The following is a 17,940-nucleotide window of genomic DNA, read 5'->3' as shown; positions in this document are numbered from 1 at the left end:
TCATAATTTCAAATATCCCCAAGCACAGTAGTATGATTTGTTATACAACCATCAACAGTTGAGAAGTCATAACCATTTTCTAGGAGACAAAAACCCTCACTTGAGGAAAACATATGCTAAATGGATTTGAACTCCTATGAGAGCTCTACTAATGAAGAATATTAATGGTGAATTGCAATCAATTTTAGGAGACTGAATCAAGAATTAATTGTATTGTCTATGGCAAAGATTTGACATAGACTACACATGCATTTTTAGAATAAATTAGTAACTTATGTATACAAGCATTTATATAAATATGGTAGGCTTGACTTTGATTGGCTTTTTCTCCTATCCTGGTCGGCAATGACTTATTTATCAACGGTTTCACAGAGACGATGGGTTAAGTATGTACTCTAGTGTATACATGTTACATGTGTGTATTTGGACTGGTTCCTCTTCTGAGTCTGTTTAGGGTCCTATCAAACAGATCCGAACAAGTAAAGCGAAACTTAATAGGCAGCACAGACAATAAGAAGCATTGATTTTAACAGTAATGTGGCCATGACGTCATGACAGTAATGATAGCAACACAAAAAGACGATGGACGGAATGCTGAACATTGTCAACATTCACCCCAGTACAGAGATCTGGGCCTAAATCCATAGTTTTTTTGCTCACCATACCTTTCCAGTTTGGAGCCAGCCATGTGCAAATCAGACTTGACCCTTTGCCTCATGGGAACAGTCCAGCCGAACTGCCAGGCTAGGTCCTCCCTGGACCAGAAACAAGAATCCTGGGACCAGTTTCAGGGTATCACCCTTCATCAGCCAGGCTAACGTGAATACAATGATATTGTGAGCATGGGAACCACGTCTGGGCATACCCTTTCCACTGAGGTGATAATAGCAACACAAAAAGTGTGGACATTCACCCCAGTACAGAGATCTGGGCCTAAATCCATCGTTTGTTTTTGCTCACCATGCCATTCCAGTTTGGACCCATCCATATGCAAATCAGTCTTGACCTTGTTCTCTGACAGTAATGAGCATTTCATTTCCCACACAGTGATATGTCAGTGTCCCCTGACACATACATCAGTGGCCCAGACAATATTTTACGTTAACGGAACCAGCTAGTATTTGCAATACTTGCTTTAGGTATTACATTTCTCAGTGATTCTAGGTGGAAAATGTGTCAGTGGTCCGAAGAAATAAATAGTTTCAATGGCCCCACATATTAACAGACAATAATGACATTGCTCTATAGTTAGCATTAATGGACTCAACAAAAGTTTGCTTATTCGGAATAAACCATTTTATTGGAAGTCCTGGCAACGGAAAGGTCTCATCTGGATATATCAGCTATTCTCACACTCAGATTGTTTGTCTTTTTCCTCACTTAGGGGCATATGTATGAAATTTCCGTTTGGCGAATCCCAATTTGCGATATTTTGCGATTAGCAAATTGAGATTCGCAAAGCGGGATGTAAAAAAAAAATCGCATTTGCGATTTCTTTAAAAAATCGCAAAATATTCTCACAAACTTCATTTGCGATTTCTTAATTGCGAAATTCGCAAATTAAGAAATCGCAAAAACGGGAATCTGCAATCCAGGTGCAGCCTGATGACATCACAAACAGGAAACTAGAGTGATTTCCTGCACCTGCTCACCTGAGCCACACCCAGAGGCTGCTTGGAGAGTGTGAGGAGGCATCCCAGGAGAGAGCAACCAGCAATGGAGTCCAACAAACAACAGGAGGGCAAGGATGCAGAGAAGAGGAAGAGGAAACACAAGTTTTCAGAAAAGGAGCAGGAGGTCCTCATTGAGGAGATGGTGTGCAGCCATGAGCTCCTTTTTGGCAAGAAGGCTCTGCGTGTCCCAGAGGCGAGGAAACGCAAAATTTGGCTTGACATCCAAAATAAGGTGAATGCAGTGGGAGTGACCAATCGCACCAACGAAGAATTGCGCAAGCGATGGTATGACATGCGCCAGAGGTCGAAGGAGAGGGTGGCAGCCAGACTGAAGGACGCAAACCAGACTGGGGGAGGACCATCCACAGCAGAACATCCAACACCCCACGAGGAGCTTGTGGAGTCCACTCTCCTGCCTGAGAGCGTCGGTGGTGTGGCTGACATAGACAGCTCCGACCCTGCATCCAGCAGCCAAGGTAAGATGCATGAAAAATCAATCTGCACTGATCCCCATCCCATGCACACTTCCCCAAATGCGCTGAATAACCTCACAAAATGTCATTCCTGTCCAAGTCTTACAGCACACCCAGCAATGCATCATAGGACTTGTAGTACTATGTCTGACAGTGTGTCCATGAGACAAAGGAAATCTAATGGAACATGTGGGTTGGGGATAAGTGAATGATACAATGTCAGAGGTTAGCCGATACAAACTGTATGAACTTTATTGATTGCTAATTGCAGACAAAGACACAAACTCATGTAGTCCACTTTACATCCACAGCACAATCCAGGGCACGTGAAGACAGCGCTGAGAGAGAGGAGCCTGCACATCCTGGGGACTCCAGTAACAAAACAGAGCTCATTCCAATCCAGCGCAGGAAGCGCACAAATGTGCCCCCACTGCCTCCATTTGAGGATGAATTACCGGCCACAGGGGAGGACAGTGACAGGAGAGAGGGGAGTCAGGGTGTGTCACACGTGCCTATTCAGGACACACCAAGGCCGAGGAGCCGACCACAGGACACACGCAGGTCAAGGCCCAGGAGCAGCACTGCCACTGAAGCCGAAGAAACTGTTTTTTCAGGCCTGGAATACAGCATGCTGCAGGAACAGCGCCTGCAAAGTAAATCACTCAGGTCAATCAATAGGCAGCTATGCCGTATCCACAAGGACCAGAAAAACATGGGGAGGGCATCATGGCCATGGCAGGTGCCATCTGTGACCTATGTGACACTTTGAGGCACAACCAAGCCGCCAGTGATAGGGCTGGCCGACGTGCCAATGCACGCCTTTACAACTATACCAAGGCCGTGAACCGCCTCTGCACCACCACCAGCACTCTCACACGCAGAAGCGTCACTATGCAGGTTGAAATGGCGCACTGCTGCCAGGACATAGCCAGAGGACTTGCACAGGTCACCAGTGCTGTGGAGCAGCTGCAGACGGCCAACGCAGGTGGCAGCGCTCTCATGGCCTCTGGCGAGAGTGAAGACACCTCCAGTAGGAGCAGCATCACTCCTACATTGCCAGGAGAAAGACGGCGCAGTGCCAGACAGGGTGCAGGACAAGGGAACACCATGGGGGGCACTCAGCCTGGACGCCAAACACCATCAATGCGTCACCGAAGGAGGTGAACTGTGCGGTGACACTTAATGCAACAAGGGTGAAGTAACCCTACTATGCTGTGTGCACAGGTACTTGTGCCTTACCTGCACTGTGTGCATAACATGTGCTGGGGACAGCTACAATTTTCATTATTGTGAAGTGTGAATAAACACTGCACACAATATCAAGCTTTTTTGTCTCATGTCATCATTGCTCACCTAGAAGTAGTGTTGTGTGATCTCAGTCCGGCAGCTGCCCCGACTCCTGATGCAGGTCTGACAGGGGGAGCAGGGCGATCGTCATCCGATGTGTCTGTATCGGTCACATCAATTGTGGTGCCTTTCCTCATTGCCATGTTATGTAGCATTGCACAGCTTGCCACGATTTTACAGCAGGTCTCAGGGCTGTATTGCAGTGCGCCTCCACTTTTATGCAGGCACCGGAAGCGGCTCTTCAGGATTCCAAAGGTACGCTCAATGACGCTGCGTGTAGATCTGTGTGCCCTGTTGTAGCTCCTCTCACTTGCATTTGCAGGATCCAGATATGGGGTCAGGATGAAGTCCCGCACTGCATAGGCACTGTCACCTGCAGGAATAGACACAACAGGTAAGTCAATGTCCCCCCCCTCAAGTGATGTAGTGGATGTATTGATGTGTGCCATGTATTTACTTAGCAGGTATCCCTCCCCAAACTCTCCAGCACTCAGACGTCTGTGTATTCCACTGTGTTTCTGCTGATTAGTCCTCCTGAGGCTGCCATATGGTAAATGGTAGGAGTGAAGGGTTTGACTACAGTTCCTGTTGTCAGAGATTGAAGGGTAATTTTAGAAGGGAGTCAGCCTTTTGTCTCTTTTCTGTATGTCTCTGTTAAGAGTGACTCGTCACACCTCTCTGTGACTCTGTTGTGGGGGCTCCAGATTGGAGACAAACCTGAAATAAAGAGCATCACTCAGGACAAAGGCTGAATCTGGAAGACAGCCGAAGAAGGACACATCTAAAGAGAACCAAGCCAAATCGGTTCTGAAAGGGTAGACAGAGAATCCACATTCCCTGTTTGACATAGCTGTATAAGAATGGGAGTTGCTGATAAACTTATTGATCAACTTCTAAGTTACCTCTGAGAAAGGAGGGAGTTCTCCAAAGAGTACACAGAAGGTTACTGCAGAATCAGAGCTGGTATCCGCTACCATCTAGCTTCCTAAAGTTAAAAGGACATTTCCTGGAGTTGAATTTGAAGATGTGTCCTTCTTAGGCTGTCTGTTATGTTCTGGAAGCCTATGAAGTCCTGACCGAGTGAGGGGGAAGGAACATGCCGACCCTTTAGGAGATGACTATTGCTGTAGACAGAAGTGGTTGAACCAGGTGATGTGGTCTATGTGTGACTAGTGTGGAAGCCAGTCACCAACCTCTTCAAAAGAACCATAGCACTTCAAAGCATACCTGAGCAGCAAGGGCGTAGTGACCCACCCGCTATACCATCTCAAGCGGGGTGCTACTGAGCCAATCTACATTGTTTTATGTTTCTTAACATTTATCTTTGGCTTGCAGGTCATCGCAAGTAACAAGTTAAAACTAATAAACTCCATAAGAAAAAACTATGATAACTAAGCTGTGGGATGGGGACCAAAAGAAAACCTTTTTAAAACGGTAAGAGAGAGAATTGTAGACTATTAAAATGACAAAGCAAACAAAGGAAAGCAAAGAAAACAAAGGAAAGCAAAGAAAATGCAAATAATGGAGGAAAGAGAATAAAAGCATGAAGATACGAGGATACAAATGAATGCAAGAAACAAGGAAAAAAGGTTTAAAAGAAGGAAAGGAAGAATGATGGGCGGAAAAAAGAAAATGAGAGGTCAAAGAAATAAAAAAGAAAGATGAATGGAAAGAAAGAAGGAAAGCAGAAAAATATAATGAGCAAAGCTGAGATTAAAGTATGGGTGATTAAAGGATAGGAGAGAGACAAAAAAGTGACGAATGGAAGGAATACAAAAAGAAAAGATGCAAGGAATTTGTGAAAGAATGAGAATGTCAGAAGCAACATAAGAATAAACTTATAGTAAGGAGGATAGAAACCTAGAAAAAGAACTGATGAAATGAGAGAAGAATAGACAGAAGGAAAGAAACATTGAAAGAACGAATAAAATACACATAAAACAAATAAAGATGATAGGAAGAAGGAAAAAAAGAAGCATAAAAAGAATGAAAGATAATGGAACGGCTGAATGAAATAGGTCAATACAGGTAAATATGTAGATTTTTGGCCAAATTCCTTTAAAAGTATGTTATAATATTCATAATTTTGCATCATTGTAGGAAAGTAGGATCTGCTTTCATGATTACCCCCAACTTTTGCTGGATGTAATGCTGTTTCTGACTAGTCTAACTGGGATCCTGCTAATCAGGACCCCAGTCTCTGTGCTTTCTCCCCTAGATTGGTATGGTAAGTACTTAGGTACATCCCAGAATGTACACTAATCAGTCCCTAGTATATGGTACTATGGGACCCAGGGCATAGGTACACCAGGGGTCCCTCATTGGCGGAAGCATGGGAGACCACTCAATTTGTAACTACAGGTCTGCCATTGCAGCCTGTGTAAGCTGATGCTAGCACCATTTAAGAGAGATATAGGTTTCCCTATATCTAAAGGTCACTGCACTTAACTATAAGTCACCCCTAAAGCAAGTCTTTCAATCCTCAGGGCAGGGTACTTGGTTCTAAGTGTGAGGGTGGGTCAGCATGAACAGGACACCCCTACAGCCTACGGAGTCCATTCTCCCGGATTGTAAGTGTGACAGCCATATAACATATAGAGGGGCACCCCGGTCATTACGCGATGGCCATCTTGAAACTGGCTGTAACAAACCCAATCATATTTGGTATAAAACATGCACACCGTAAACGGTGTGGGGGGTATGATTCCATGCACTGTAAAGCTCCTCCACGAGACCATCAGTGCTCCCGGTACCCGTCTTTTAGACCTGGCAGCACAACATGGATGCTGCCGACCAGAGACACGATTCTGCCCTCCTGCTGCTGAGCCAAGCTCAAGCAGGGGAAGGCAGAACAATAGGTATATGAAACAGGGAGGTGTGACCACCTCCCAGACAGGTTTAGTGTATTGGGACCGGGTGGGAGCGCTTGTCAGCACCACTCAGTCTGCTTGAAGGGCACATTTGGTGCCCTCCTGGCATAGTCCAGTTCAAAACAGCTCAGGGAGCCGTTGGCTCCCGCTCTGAAGCGAAACTGGACAAAGGACATGGGAGTATCCTCCTCACTGTCTGACCCCTCCCCTGGGAGGGAACCCTGAATCGTCCCAACCCTTTCCTTAGGGTACTTAAGGGCTAACCTGAGGGTGTGTCCCTCGATTCGTCATGGGACAAGATACATTTCGAGATACCACATCTACTTCGACCATCTGGGCACTCTGGACTTCGCTCTGGGCATCAAGGCTGCAACTGGGAAGACTCCTGCTGCTCCTGATCTCGTTGCCCTACTCGTCTGCTGCAACATCCGTGCCTGTGATCCATACAGGAACCTTCCAAGGCCTGTGGGTATCCAAGACACCTGAAGGAATCTCCCTTGAAGTGAAGGAGTCACTTCCCTGCATCTGCAGGCACCGCAACTAAGCTGATCAGTCTGCTGATCCTGGGCTCCCAGAGCTTGAAAGGCAAAGCAACACAGGTGGTGGTTCTCCACATCCCTCGAGGCCTGCGCTGTCCTTTAACCAAGTCTGAGGCGAGTATCACTTGTCGGAGCCACAGGAACCGAACCCCTGTGCACCTCATCGACTTGCTGTTGCAAAGGCTTGTTGGCTTCCTTCCATCAAGATCTTCAGGCTCCAAGTAGCCCCCACCTCAAGCACCTCCAGTGACCAAGATCTTCATCCTCACCACATCGCTTGCATCGTGGGCTTGCTTTTTTGGTGACCTGCCTGAGGTCCTCTTGCAACTCCAGTGCCTCCGGCCTGTGGGTCCTTTAAAGGGTCATCTTTGAATTCTGCTGACTCCCCTGCTTGTGGTGAGTCACCTGTACCTTGCTGGTACTGACATGGCACCTTCTTTGATTTCCACGATGGGTGCAGTTGTCAAGGTTTGTTGGTGCTCCCGAAGGACACCGACCCGCAACTCTCGACATCTGACATGGAGCAGCTCGTGAACAGCTCTTGGTCCTCCACAGCATCACCTGGTCCTCACAGCTGCAGCTGCTAGGTCACCGTCATCTCTCCTGCGGCACCTGACATCAGTGGGCACTTGTCATCCGTGCCACCTGGTCACTCCTGAGTGGCCTAGACTCTGTCCCCTCTGCTTTCAGGTACTTCTCAGCTTGAATCCACCTTTGGCTTCCTCCGGACACTTTCACCTTCTCCAGCAGTGGCAACTTTCTGAAGTCCTCCATCGGGTTCGACAGCCGTTTCCGGCGCCATTCACACCTATGTACCCGGCATTTCTGGTGTAGGTATGCTGGTTCCTAGGGTATCCATGGGAGGGGTGGCTCTCCAATCTTCTTTCTTCCACAGGGTTTCTTCAGGGTCCACTAGGAAGGGTCCTTCTTCTTTAAAAAAAACTGTGACGTACCCATTGACTTGCATTGATCCCGTGGTCGTGTTCCCACTCTGCATATGACATCAGTGGGCCTCCTAGATACTCACCTTAGGTGGTTCCATGGGTCCCCATCACTCTACGTCTTCTGGGTATAGTCTTGACTCAAGTCGTGGTTCGCATACCACTATTTTAGCATATGGTTTGGTCTCCCCCTGGTGACCACTGTGTATTCTGTGCTACTTACCTGTTTCTATTGAAAAGTAATCTGTGCATTGTGTATATCTCCAGCTAGGAGTTATCTGTATGTGTTTGTGAGTGTCTTATAATAATTAATATTTTTATAAATACAATGTGTGGTTCTTTTTCTCTTAATCTTTACGAATAAGATGATGTTCTGATAAAACAAGCTACTTTACACTTCTTCTGGACTAAGCCTGAATGCTGCTCTCCACAGCTGCCACTTAGAGAGCTTTCTAAGGTTGTCTGGGACCACTAAAATCACCATAACGTTGTCTGAATTGGTGCAGGGGGCCCACTTACGTAAGTGTGCATCATATACCAAGCCAGCCTCTCACAATCATTTTCTGCAAATTTTCCTCAGGGGTAGAATTCCCATGACACTTTAAAGGAAGAGTTGGGATTGCTCACTTTACTCGCACAGTTATTGCTACATATATGGGTCAAACTAGGGGGTATTTTATTTTTCTGTCTATACCCTTGCTAAGTGGTCTCTGCCGCCGTCTTTATCGTCAGAGCCATAGATCTTTTCCGAGTGGCCCAATTGGTCTGCCATACTGAAGAAGAGACCTACGTTATCTTGCAGCACTTACTGTGTGCCCCTGATTGTGTTCAGGGCAACCATGGCACCAACTGACCCATCCAACGCACAAAAGGTGATGGGAGGAATACTTGCAATAAGTGTAACCAATGGCAATGAATCCTGTTAGTATTCCAATCCATTGTTCTTTTGCCCACCATGATACCTCAGTTTGGACCCAGTCATATGCAATTCAGACATAAATCTGCTCCAATAGAAACAGTCCAGCCTGAACTGTCAGGCCAGGTCCTCCCTGAACCGAAATAGACCAGTTTTGCCTTAATTGGGGCTTGTCAGTCTGGTGTAGCTTGGTTGCAGTGGCACAGTGAGCAAAGCCAAAACCAAAGGGGATGATGGATGGAGTGTTGAACACTGCAAGCACTCACCCCCAGTCAACTGATCTGGGTTTAATCCATCATCATTCTGTAGCTCACTCCGCCACCCCAGTTCAGACATGGCCATATGCAAATCAGTCTGACCCTGTGCCTCATGGGAACAGTCCAGCCTGAACTGCCAAGCCATGTCTTCCCTGGACCGGAAACAAGCATCCTGGGACCGGTTTCTGGCTAATCAGCCGCCATAAGCCAGGCTAGTTTGAATCCAGTGGCAAAGTGAGCAAGGGACCTATGTCTGGGCCTACCCTGCCAACTTAGGGCGAACAAAGCAAAACCAAAGGGGATGATGGACGGAGTGTTGAACATTGCAAGCAGTCACCCCCAGTCAACTAATCTGAGTTTAATCCATCATCATTCTTTAGCTCACTCCGCCACCCCAGTTCAGACATGGCCATGTGCAAATCAGTCTGATCCTGTGCCTCATGGGAACAGTCCTGCCAGGACTGCCAAGCCATGTCTTCCCTGGACCAGAAACAGGCATCCTGGGATCGGTTTCTGGCTAATCAGCCGTCATCAGCCAGGCTAGCTTGAATCCAGTGGCAAAGTGAGCAAGGGACCCATGTCTGGGCATACCCTGCCAACTTAGTGCAAACAAAGCAAAACCAAAGTGGATGATGGACGGAGTGTTGAACATTGCAAGCACTCACCCCCAGTCAACTGATCTGGGTTTAATCCATCATCATTCTTTAGTTCACTCCTCCACCCCAGTTCAGACATGGCCATATGCAAATTAGTCTGACCCTGTGCCTCATGGGAACAGTCCAGGGAGGGCCTGGCTTGGCAGTTCGGGCTGAACTGTTCCCATGAGGCACAGGGTCAAGACTGATTTGCATATGGCTGGGTTCAAACTGGAATGGCATGGTGAGGAAAAAAACGATGGATTTAGGCCCAGATCTCTGTACTGGGGTGAATGTATGACATTGTTCTGCATTCTGTCCCTCAACTGTTGTTTTTACAGTAAGCACAAGACCCATGTCTGAACATACCCTTGACACTTAGGGCTGTACATCAAACACACAAAAGGTGATGGGAGGTATGCCTGTAATAAGTATAACCTCTGGCAATCACTCAGGGCAGCATTTCAACCATCATTCCTTTGGCCACCAAGACACTTCAGTTTGGACTCAGCCATATGCATATCCGTCTTTGTTAGATCTGGGGGTCTCTAGTTGGCACGGTAGGTACCACTGTCCAAGTAGGGACCCTTGCTTCTAGTCAGGGAAAGGGGGATACACTGTTAAGATAACCCCTGCTCACCCTCTAGGTAGCTTAGCCTGAGCAGTCTAGGCTATCAAAGGCAATGTGTAAAGTATTAGTACCAACACTCACAGTAACACAGTGAAAACACCACAGATTTACTCCACACCAGTTTTAGAAAAATAATGTATCTTTACTAAAAACTTCACAAGACCAAATACTACAGACAAACCAACATATAATTCAAAAGGTTACTTTAAAGATAGTTCAAGAGCTTGCAGAAAGTACTCCAGGATGTAAAAGTCAGTGTCCTGCACAATGCGACTCTCAATGCACAAAATGCAACACTTTCGTGCCCAACAGTACCTGTAGTTGCGATAAGGTTCCCAAAAGCTATAACAAGGAAGATGGCAAAGGCGATGCGATACTCCTGAGATCCTGGGGAGGCTTTGCAGCAGCCCTGCTTCACGCAGCAGAGGTGGATGCGCCGGCCCCAATCTGTAAGGGGAGGATGCGATGACTTTGGCTTTCGTTGCGTAGGTTTCTTAGGGGGAAGCTTCACGCACAGGTTCGATGCGACACTCTTCGATGTGGTGCGATGCGTGGCGCAGCGTTGCCTTCCGGCGCCGCAACTCTCGATGCGCCACGGAATGGGACTCTGCGTCGACGCACGCAGCGACTGGAGACTTTCACGCACCGGCAGTAGTGCGGCTCGCAAACTGGTTCTGCGACGACCCTCGCAATGTCAGGAATCTTCACGCTTCGGGACGATGCTCGACGCACTTGGCGATGCGGGGATCCTGCGTGTTGCGATGGTGCCGCGATGAAATTTTCCACGCACTCTCGTTCTTGCGACACGCAATCGGATGATGCGGTGGGTACCAGTTGTTTCTTTTTCACGCTTCCGCTTCCCAGCTCCCAAAACACAGCAAAACGACCTCCTGAGGCCCCAAGACTGGGCAAGCACTCCAAGGCAGGTCAGCACTCCTTCAGCAGAGTTCCAGGGGAGCTGGTGGTGAAGTCCTTTTGTTCCTGGGACTTCTTAACAGGGAGCCAGCTCTTCTCAGGCCCTTGGAGATCAGAATCAAAAGAAGGGGACACAGCAAAGTCCTTCCCCTCTCCTTGGCAGCAAAGCAAAACAGCAAGCAGGCAGTCTTCTCCTCTTCAGTTCTTTTCAGCTTTCTCCTTGGCAGAGGTTTCTTCTTAGTTCCAAAGTGATCTAAAGTTTAGGTGTCTGGGGTCCTCTTCTTATACCCCTCCAAGTCTTTGTCTCTCTTTGTTCCAGTGGGGGGATTCCCCTGCTCAAACCGGTTCCTGGGTGTGCTCTGCCCTGGAGCACCTGGTTCCTTTCAGAGTGAGGGGCAAGGTCGTTAGACGCTCAGCAGGAGGTGGAGCCTTCTTTGTGCCAGCAGAGGCAGAGTCCTCAGCCTGGCCAGCAGGGGGTGGAGCCAGCATTGTGTTTGGCAAGGGCAGCCCTATTCAAACCCAGGGACTACTCCTCCCACCCATCTAAAGCAGATCTCCCTATTCACCCTGCTGCTGACTCATCCAGGCTCCTGGAGCCACCTAGCCCATCACATGACACCAGTCAGCCAACCAGCACACAGGCACACAGGAAGGTTAAACAGGAGAATAGCTACTTTCTAAAAAGTGCTATTCTCGCACAGTGAATTTAAAAACCATCTTGCTAAAAAGATGTATAATTAAATTCTGAACACAAAGATACCAAACTTGGATTTTCTATCTTGCCCTTATGGGAAGATAGGCATGTAAACAGCCTCCCCCATTCTATCCTATGGGCAAGATAGCCTCTCAGCAGTGAAAAACGAAAATGGCTGTATTTCACTACCAGGGCATGTTACACACCTCAGTACATGCCCTACCTTTCAGATACACTGCACCCAGCCCAGGGGGGTACCTAGGGCCACCATAGGGATGCCTGACATGTACAGAAAAGGAAGGAAAAGGCCTGGTCAGTGGGTGCACTGGCCAGGTCGACATGGCAGTCCTGGACTGCACATAGGCACTGCAAGCAGGCCTAAGACATCATTTTAGCGCTACTCCTGTGGGTGGCACAATCAGTGCTGCAGCCCACTAGTAGCATTTGAATCACCAGCCCTGGCACACGCAGTGCACTTTACTAGGGGCTAACAGGTGGAACAAATATACCAATCATGGATAACCAATCAATATAACAATTTATACAGAGAGCATATGCACTTTAGCACTGATCAGCAGTGGTAAAGTGCCCAGAGTCCTATTGCCACCAACCACGGGTTCGAAAAAATAAAGGAGGAAGAAGCAAAAAGTTTGGGGATCACCCTGCAAAAAGGGCCGTTTCCAACACAACCCCCTTCCAGCCTAAAGCCAGGGTAGACCAAGCGATACCTCGATGGGATTCCCTGCTTAGGGCGATAGAACACGGAAACTGGCCCAAACAGCAGGGCACTATTCCTGTTCTACGCCTTCCTGAACCCGGTTGGATCCCTCCATCCATACTCTCAGGGTCCACCACGCCAACCCATGTGGAACCCTTCTCCTCACCTGTGGACACCACCTGTGCAGCACCTAGCATTAACTTGCTCACAGGTGTGTCCCAACAGACAGACAGCAAGCCGCAGTGACCAGTGACAGTGGTCAGGGATGAGACCCAGGCCTTATGCCTCTCAGGGCCCTCAAACCCCTGTGGCATCAGAAGGTGGGGGCAGTAGCCCCAGGTGCTGGGCACCCTTTGTCCACTTCCTTTCCTGTCAGGTCTGGTCTGACCACCTGGCACTGACCCACCAGCCCCGGGCCTGTATCCGGTGGCTGGACAGGAGGCTGGGGTGGGCTGTTCCATACCCGGTCCTCCTCTTCCTTGGGGATCTGTACCCTCCCACCTGGAGCGGTACCCCCTTCTAGAATAGTAAGGGCACCTGTGGCAGGTGTCCTGCACCATTCGCCCACCAGTTCAGGGGTTCTATCCTGCAACTGGGATTCCAGGTCAGGGGGGACACCCCGGACCTGGCCCTCCAACCTAGGGTCTACACCCTCCAGGTGAACCGGGGTCAGAGGCGAGGACTCCCTCCCTCTGCACCCCCTTCTAGAATTCTGCACCCTCCCCACTGGAGTGGTACCCCTGGAAGCCAAACCGGTCAGGACACAGTTTACAGATGTCCTTCCCTCCAGGTCAGGCAGATCCTGAACCTGGTCACCCAACCCAGGGACTAAACCCTGTGGTTGCACACCTGCCTGGCATGCCAGGACTTCTGGGGACTCACACAGTATCTCCCCGAGGGTGACACATGACTCATGTGTCTCGTGACAGTCTGCCTGGCGCAGATCTCCCGGCCCCTGTCCACCTGACAGTGCGTGAAGATCCCCCAGGACAGAAGTGGTGTCACCATGGTCACTCCTAGGGGACTCAGCCCTTCTGGCTGGTCCCTGACCCACTGGTTCTCCCACTGGGGAACACATCCCCCTCTCACCCCTCAGTCTGGACTTCTGCACCCTCCCAACTGGAGCGGTACCGCCGGACACCAGAACCACTGGAGCTCTGTTTACAGAGGCTCCAGGTTCTCCTGACACTAGGAGATCCTCCTCAAATGGCCTACTAGCACTGTCTAGGCCCCCAACCTGGTGTTCCCTTAAGGAACCCGCCAGGCCCTGAGACGGGGTTTCGGGCACCTTGGGACCCACAGTCCCACACTCACCCCTTCTCCACTGAGACAGGACGTGAGCCCCTACACCCCTCCCACTACACTGGGACCTAACCGAGCTACACTGAACCTCTTCCACCTCCCAGGTCTGGAAGATATCTGGGCCACTCCTTTTGGGATCACTCCCAATGCCTCTCCAGCCCTTTTGGCATCCAACCAAAGGTCTGCCTCCAACGCAAGCTCTCTGGAACCAGAGAACTCACACTCCACCGGGTGTTGGCATAGCTCTGGAAAACAGGGACTTAAAATATGCTCTCCAACAAATTAATCACACAGCCCCCCACAGTTGTTAACCAAGCTACCCTTTGCCTCACCCTCCAGTGCCTCACACAAGTACCCCACACCCCTCTCCTGAGGTTGGCAAGACAGTACCTGACTGTCTCTATCACACAACTCACACTCTTCTGGGCAGTCTTCACACTCACACACCAAGGTTTCTACCATGGGGGAACCCCTCTCCCTGTACCACTCATCTAGGGTCAGTAGAGTGTCCCTCCCACCACTAGGAATATGGTCCCCTGTGTCAGTTCCCCAATCTACTTCAGGGACACTGCACTCCACTGGAACTATATCATAAACCTGAACCCCCTGGTGTATGTCAACCCCCTCCTTCAAGTTAGGTGCCACATCTCTGGGTGTTTGTACCTTTCTCTCAGCACTAGAAACTACAATCTTGCTGCCACCATCTGAGCTGGACTCAACCTCCAACTCAGCAAAGCTCACTTCTTGAGCTAACCATTCTTCTTCAGCTGAGACACTCATGGCCTCAAGCCTCTCGAGCTCCAAATCAAGCTCCCTCATTCTTAATTCATGTGCCAAGGTCAATTTCAATTCTTCCAAGGCATACATCTTCTTGCTCTCTTCTACTTTGTTCTGGGTTTCTATTTCCATCAGCTTCAACTCAAGCCTCATGACTTCGAATTCATGATCTCTAACCCTTTGATTCTCCTCCAGCTCCTCTGGAGTGAGACTCCTACTGGAATGGGAGCTGCCAGCCCTTGAGACTGGTCCGATCACGGGCAGATCTGGGGGAACAAAACCATTATCTTCATCTGCATCATCTTCCTCTTGGGCCTCCCAACAGGCCTTCAAGAATCTTTGTAGCACATCCTTTCTAGATCCGCTTTTCACAGGGCAACCAAGGTCTTTGCAGAATTGCTTGAGCTCCTCAACTTCGTACGAATACAGATCCTCAATGGAAAACTCCAATTCTGCCCTCTCACTTGTTGCCACCTGAGACATGATGCTCTTGAAGAGTTACTCAAAAATAGAAAAATACAGTATGTGGTTGTCTATTGGTCTGCACTCCTAGTGATGTACACCAATTACTGTGGGTCAAGTACAAATACAAGTTAATCCTCACCGCTGACCACCAATGTTAGAACTGGGGGTCTCTAGTTGGCAGGGTAGGTACCACTGTCCAAGTAGGGACCCTTGCTTCTAGTCAGGGAAAGGGAGATACACTGTTAAGATAACCCCTGCTCACCCTCTAGGGAGCTTGGCCTGAGCAGTCTAGGCTATCAAAGGCAATGTGTAAAGTATTTGTACCAACACTCACAGTAACACAGTGAAAACACCACAGATTTACTCCACACCAGTTTTAGAAAAATAATGTATCTTTACTAAAAACTTCACAAGACCAAATACTACAGACAAACCAACATATAATTCAAAAGGTTACTTTAAAGATAGTTCAAGAGCTTGCAGAAAGTACTCCAGGATGTAAAAGTCAGTGTCCTGCACAATGCGACTCTCAATGCACAAAATGCGACACTTTCGTGCCCAACAGTACCTGTAGTTGCGATAAGGTTCCCAAAAGCTATAACAAGGAAGATGGCAAAGGCGATGCGATACTCCTGAGATCCTGGGGAGGCTTTGCAGCGGCCCTGCTTCACGCAGCAGAGGTGGATGCGCCGGCTCCGATCTGTAAGGGGAGGATGCGATGATTTTGGCTTTCGTTGCGTAGGTTTCTTAGGGGGAAGCTTCACGCACAGGTTCGATGCGACACTCTTCGATGTGGTGCGATGCGTGGCGCAGCGTTGCCTTCCGGCGCCGCAACTCTCGATGCGCCACGGAATGGGACTCTGCGTCGACGCACGCAGCGACTGGAGACTTTCATGCACCGGCAGTGGTGCGGCTCGCAAACTGGTTCTGCGACGACCCTCGCAATGTCAGGAATCTTCAAGCTTCGGGACGATGCTCGACGCACTCGGCGATGCGGGGACCCTGCATGTTGCGATGGTGCCGCGATGAAATTTTCCACGCACTCTCGTTCTTGCGACACGCAATCGGATGATGCGGTGGGTACCAGTTGTTTCTTTTTCACGCTTCCGCTTCCCAGCTCCCAAAACACAGCAAAACGACCTCCTGAGGCCCCAAGACTGGGCAAGCACTCCAAGGCAGGTCAGAACTCCTTCAGCAGAGTTCCAGGGGAGCTGGTGGTGAAGTCCTTTTGTTCCTGGGACTTCTTAACAGGGAGCCAGCTCTTCTCAGGCCCTTGGAGATCAGAATCAAAAGAAGGGGACACAGCAAAGTCCTTCCCCTCTCCTTGGCAGCAAAGCAAAACAGCAAGCAGGCAGTCTTCTCCTCTTCAGTTCTTTTCAGCTTTCTCCTTGGCAGAGGTTTCTTCTTAGTTCCAAAGTGATCTAAAGTTTAGGTGTCTGGGGTCCTCTTCTTATACCCCTCCAAGTCTTTGTCTCTCTTTGTTCCAGTGGGGGGATTCCCCTGCTCAAACCGGTTCCTGGGTGTGCTCTGCCCTGGAGCACCTGGTTCCTTTCAGAGTGAGGGGCAAGGTCGTTAGACACTCAGCAGGAGGTGGAGCCTTCTTTGTGCCAGCAGAGGCAGAGTCCTCAGCCTGGCCAGCAGGGGGTGGAGCCAGCATTGTGTTTGGCAGGCGCAGCCCTATTCAAACCCAGGGACTACTCCTCCCACCCATCTAAAGCAGATCTCCCTATTCACCCTGCTGCTGACTCATCCAGGCTCCTGGAGCCACCTAGCCCATCACATGACACCAGTCAGCCAACCAGCACACAGGAAGGTTAAACAGGAGAATAGCTACTTTCTAAAAAGTGCTATTCTCGCACAGTGAATTTAAAAACCATCTTGCTAAAAAGATGTATAATTAAATTCTGAACACAAAGATACCAAACTTGAATTTTCTATCTTGCCCTTATGGGAAGATAGACATGTAAACAGCCTCCCCCATTCTATCCTATGGGCAAGATAGCCTCTCAGCAGTGAAAAACGAAAATGACTGTATTTCACTACCAGGGCATGTTACACACCTCAGTACATGCCCTACCTTTCAGATACACTGCACCCAGCCCAGGGGGGTACCTAGGGCCACCATAGGGATGCCTGACATGTACAGAAAGGGAAGGATAAGGCCTGGTCAGTGGGTGCACTGGCCAGGTCGACATGGCAGTCCTGGACTGCACATAGGCACTGCAAGCAGGCCTAAGACATCATTTTAGCGCTACTCCTGTGGGTGGCACAATCAGTGCTGCAGCCCACTAGTAGCATTTGAATCACCAGCCCTGGCACACGCAGTGCACTTTACTAGGGGCTAACAGGTGAAACAAATATACCAATCATGGATAACCAATCAATATAACAATTTATACAGAGAGCATATGCACTTTAGCACTGATCAGCAGTGGTAAAGTGCCCAAAGTCCTATTGCCAACAACCACGGGTTCTTAAAAATAAAGGAGGAAGAAGCAAAAAGTTTGGGGATAACCCTGCAAAAAGGGCCATTTCCAACAGTCTTTATATGTTAACAGGGGGGAAATGCTGCATTAAAAATAATGCCACCAGGCCACAGACTCTAAGAAGGGGGAGGATAGCATGGGAAGAGGGGGGCCACCTTGAATGATATTGGAAAAGCTTCCGTGCATCGGGTATCTGATACATTTTATGTGTTATTTGTGGTATTGCACTTGACTGTTCATGCAAGTACTTTTCTTTCCTGAAGAGAAGCACTGGGATGGGCACTTGTGTTATTTCACTGCT

The sequence above is a fragment of the Triturus cristatus genome, chromosome 6, assembly GCF_964204655.1.
Source record: "Triturus cristatus chromosome 6, aTriCri1.1, whole genome shotgun sequence".
NCBI lineage: Eukaryota > Metazoa > Chordata > Amphibia > Caudata > Salamandridae > Triturus > Triturus cristatus.
This window is presented reverse-complemented; position numbering follows the sequence as displayed.